The following is a 5,488-nucleotide window of genomic DNA, read 5'->3' as shown; positions in this document are numbered from 1 at the left end:
AGCAATCCTAGCAAGCGATTTGTCATAAGATTTCACACCACAAAGAGGGATGCCAGTGTGTGAAACAAAAAAAAAAAAAAGACTGATAATCACTGACATAATGGGGCACAATCTCTTACACTAGATAAGGCAAAACGGTGAGGGTGACAAGAAAGCAGGGCCGTATGTGTCACATGTCGTTTTTTGTGCTAGATATGCACTGCAGAAATATTCCATCTGGCTATATGATGAATCAAATGACCCTTTACACCTACCCAACTAGAGGATGCAGTGTTGGCATCTCAGATACTGTAATACATCACATCAAACATCACAAATGTCGAAAGCTGAACTGCTATTACTGTAAACCAAGCCACTGGGGGTAGTAGCCATGAGGATTCCATTACTGTAATGGCAAAACAACAGTGTTATTATCCTATAGCTGTAAAGTAGTCATTAGTGAAGGAATAGCTTTGTGGTGAGTGGATTATTTTGCCTTTACAGTAAACTGCCTGGAGGCCATAGAACTTCCATAGAAAGGAGCAGCCTGCTCGACTGGCATGGGTCTGTTCGTCCTCCTCCATGTGGCTTCTTTACTTCGTTTCCACCCTTTGTTTGAGATAGAAGCGGTGTAATTTTAGACTTCAAACTGTTTCCCAACACAAGCCTCCCGTCACGACTCAGCCTCCACGTGTCCTTTTAGTGGAGCACATCAAATAGGCTGTGTTTGACGTGTAGCCAGTGGCCATGACTCTCAGCATCTGGCTCTCCTACTGTAATCCAGACAGTATTTGGATATACTCTTGTTCTGGGGTCTGAACCAATCTCTGTCCTCCCATTCGACCAGGGTCCAGCGGTCGGCTCAGACAAGCTGGATGGCCCTGCTGTTGCAGCAAAGAGTAACAGGATGAACCTTCTCTATTGGCATTCTTTCGTTGTACTCAATTTCGCGGAAATAGGCTTGGCAAAATAAAGGGGTAATATTATTTTTAGGGCTTGTTCTCCATCTTTCTGTCAGTGCACACTGCTGGGGCCCTTCTGAGTGGAGTCCAATTTAATTGATCATTGCGATATTTATCTCTCGCTGTATGGCCATCTCACATCCATCATTTTCAGCACCCTACCTCTACCTCATCTACCATCATTCCCCCCCCCCCCCCTCTCTCTCTCTCTCTCTCTCTCGCTCTCTCTTCTCTCTCTCACCGTCTTCATTTTTCTCATGCGGGTTTGGCGAATATCCTTATAATCAAGCTCAGTCGTGCTCTACATTAATGTGCATGGAAATCATGTTATACCTTTAATGAGACTGGGACGAGGAGACAAACAGCGAATCCGATCTTGGCTGGCGGCAGCAGACTGGACTGGACTGGGGGGGGGCTCTCCGCGCACCGTAATTATAATGGAGCAGGGCGGCGAGGAACCGCGCTGATTGGTTAACGAGGCCTGTGGTACGGAGTCTAGTAACAGGAAAGATGCTCCAACACATTGGGAGTGAGGGAGTCTGGGCTGTGAATGAGCAGTATGGCCAAACAGACTGGATGTCTCCCACTCTACCCATCCCCAGACACAGTCAGCCTTACGATCAGGCTCACACATGCAGGCAGACGGCCCATACGCACTCCTTCTCTCTCTTACGCACCCAAAAACACGCACGTGCGCACACACGCAGACACACGCGCACGGGCGTGCGCACGTGCACACCCACCCACACGAGCACTCAGCTGAGGAGCTCCTTTGCATAGTATTCATAGATCACGCTTAAACAATAGCAAGGGATGAACAATAGGCCTGCACAATGCGGTTCCCATTTCCTCACACTGGAGATGCAAAGGCCTAACTGGTGCAGTGTGCTGTCGAATACCAGGCACTCGCCTCTTACGTAACGGGAGATGCCGCTGACGCTTTCGACTCCATGGGCGCAACTGCAGCCTTCTGATGGCAAAATGTTGTGGCGACAAGCGCTTTACCCTCATGACGAACATCTTCAGGAGATGTGCCATACCCTGCGGGGTGCAAAATGAGGACATTACAACACACACACACACAGACACACAGCTGAACTCACACTCAAACACACATTCAAACTCTTCAGCCCGATTCACATTCAGTGCTTCACACGCAAAGGCAGACACACTCAATATCTTCCTTGTACACATTGAAATACAGAAAGGAAGCCGAAATAAAGCTCGATAAACACTGGGAGCTGAAGCTGGTTGGGTTTAATCTCATTACAGTTGGTGCCTGGGGCCTCCTGTACGCCTATTTATAGCACCCTGACAGAGAGGAGGCCCGGCCCCTACATGCGCTCCAATGGCTTGTGCCTATGTGGCCAGATGAGTGACACGGAACAGGACCAATCGCGGACGAAGCTCGGTTCAAATCTGATATGACAAAACAAGAGACCGCCGGTGATCTGTTGTGACAGCTGCCCTTCTTTTCTGCTTCCAAGCCACACGCTCTCCTCACTTCACCGTGCCCATTGGCTCTGCTCTTCTCTCCTTCCCTGTTTGCACTCGCAGCCTGGCGCGTCGTGTCCTCGTCCCACCTGACCGCCATAAAAGGCTGGGCTCCGATCAGGGCAGGCAGCCTCTAAACACATAGGACCACTCACGTCTTCATCTGTCACGGGTGATCACAGTCTCTCCACGCGAGGAAGAGACCCAGAGAGAGGAAGACATGCCCCTCCTGAACGCAAATCTCCAATTCACGTCTCGAGTCGTCGTTTTAAAGGTGATGGGAACAATGTCAATCTCCGCGGCCAGAATAAAAATGTAATAAGTCTGAAATGACCTCCAAAAAAGAAGCGGGGATGAGTTGGTGAGTTGAGGGATGGGAGGGGGGGGGGGGATTTACACAGTGAGAGGTGAGAGTGGACTGAAGCTATGTGACATGGAGAGAGACTGAGAGAGGGAGAGACAGAGAGAGAGCGAGAGACGGAGAGAAAGAAAAAGAGAAAAGAGAGAGAGACCGGGGCTGCTAAGCACTGATGTTAATTCATGAGTCTGTGTGTCAGAGTTAAAGGAAGCCTCCAGTCAGCCTCAGTAGCACCAGAAACCCTGTTCCGGCTCTCTGCTGCTGACCTGCACTGGCCGTCAGTCACGGAGCAGTGAAGCATAGCGCTGCTACTGAAATACTCATGGCACGGCCAGGCCCGAGAACAGCTCCAGCAATTTTACAAGAGCAGCCAGATGTCAAACTGACAAGTACAGCATCGGCTCCAGAATACCATCCCCAATCCTCAGGGCATACTTTTTTTTTTTTTTTTTTTGACACAATCCAATAGCCTGAATGGTGCATTTAAATGTGCTAGCATGACCTAAACAGACCGGACTCTACACAGAACAGACTCAAGGCTTGACAAGACACACTGTGTTCCCACTTTGATGTAGCGGAGGTCAGGAACTATAAGTGGTCTTCTCTCCTGTGGGAGAGGCATGAGTGTGGATTACCTTTTTCACTGTACCTTTCAGTTAGCTATAGCCATACATCAAAAGGCACTTCATGCATAATGTAAAAAACCTTGAGTGTTCCCACTAACCTTTCCTGAGATGCCTGAATGCTTTGCGAGTGCTTCTGTACATTGCTCAGACATGGCATAGTGCTTGTTGTTTGGTTGGATCTCTGAATCATATATATGGATGCATTTTTTCATGCCTCGACTCAGACACTCCAATGCTACCCCCCTCCTCAAAAACACACACACAAACACTCATGGACACACATAGAGCGAGAAACATACACCATCACACTACATCACAAAAAAAGGAAAGATCCGACACAATGAAAACACAGACACGATAAACGAATTACAAATATCAATAAACGAAGAATCAATAGGCCTCAATACCTACACTACCCCGTCCTATCAATAGAACGACAAACTTCAAGTGGGACACTTAACATAGCCTGGTGCAACTACTACATCTATGTATTTCCGAGCAAAATGTTCTTCGTCTGATGCTTACGCAATGCTAGTGAGTCAGAGACCGGCGTTTCCAGTCCAGTTCTCATACCACCAGAGCACAGTGAGGCAAGAGGTGGGCTCCTTCTGAAGCCCAACATCTACGCAAACAGACCATGGCCATCTCCGATCCATCACTCGATGTCAATTATTCCCTGTCACACGTCACGCCGTATGCCGAACCAGTACATTACTCAGAGCGACCTATTGACGCAACATGAACGACGGCATCCCTCGAGACGTCGAGCGGTGGTCGCGTTGTTTGCCTATCGGAACTGCCTCGGATCGAGCCGCAGAGTGCTGTGTGGCAGCCAGGGACAAGCACTGCTGTTATTGCTGCCATCGTTCCTCCCTCTGTGAATAGCGCTGACACTTTTGTAATTATCCAGTGAGTTGGAGTTTGAGATCCTCCCAGTCATTCGGGGAAAATATGTCTCCCGGGGGTGGGGGAGGGGGGGGGAGGCACGGTGTTTTAGGCACGACAACAGGAAGCTGTGGTTCAGATGAAATGTGGGGAGAGGCGTTCCGCCACACACACACAGACACACACATTAGGTCTTCATCTCTGTCTGCGCGAGACGCGCCCCGTCCCCAGGTGCTGTGACACAACCGTCGCCGCTCTGATTTGTGTCCGGCTCCTGATGTTAAACCAGGTACTCTCTCCCTGCGTGTGGGTGGCTGCTGCCCCCCCTCCCCCCCCCCCCCCCCCCCCCCGTGGCTTTTCCATTCTACTTCCCCCATCGGGTACAACGTTTGTTCCTTCCCCCAATCCCCAATCCGCGATGGCGGCGTGCGAGCGGCAGTGCCGGCATCCAGCTGACGCCAGAGCGCCTGTCTCTTCCCGGCGACGGACAGCGCTCCACGCAGACAGTAGCCTGGAGCATTATTCCACGAGGCTGTCTCCTCCTCGCCTGCCATCGCACAGCACGACGTGAGAATTGGATCGTGGGCCATCGCAGCTCTCTCGTGTGGATTGGGGGTGGATGGGGGTGGGGGGGATATCTGGTGATGGCAACTGTCTTCACACCCCTGCATGGCTCTGGACGGTGAAGGGAGGAGGGCCCTCTCAGTGCCGGAGGGGTAAATGAAAAGGACGATGATACTACAGTTCCCTACACTTTGCTTTGAGATCTTGAAGGGAAGGCTTTTTCTAAGTGTTGGTTTTCATCAAAATTGTGGTCATGGTAAAACAACCTCTCCCTGGTGTTTGATTTAAATGAGAAACTCCTTCAGGCATGAAAGTGTTATTCAATGCACGGATGTCACTAATACACACACACACAGTTCCCCACAAATATATATGTTTTTTGTGTTGTTGTCAATTTCAATATTGTGTTTACAATCCCAGATCATTCCCAGGAAAATACTCCTATACATGACCATGGTTTATCTGTTCTTTCTATATGGGTCTATGGGTTTCTGGGACAGCACACAGACAATGGCGTGGTGGGCCTCGGGGGAAGAAGCAGAAGTGGCCAGTTCATCACAGCATGGGGATACGGACAGATTGAGATTCCGAATGGTTCAGCGAGGAGTGCGTCTGCTAGA

This window comes from Hypomesus transpacificus, chromosome 17 (genome assembly GCF_021917145.1).
Source record: "Hypomesus transpacificus isolate Combined female chromosome 17, fHypTra1, whole genome shotgun sequence".
In the NCBI taxonomy this organism is placed as follows: Eukaryota; Metazoa; Chordata; class Actinopteri; order Osmeriformes; family Osmeridae; genus Hypomesus; species Hypomesus transpacificus.
The sequence above is the reverse complement of the archived record's forward strand: the minus strand, read 5'-3'. Positions refer to the sequence as shown.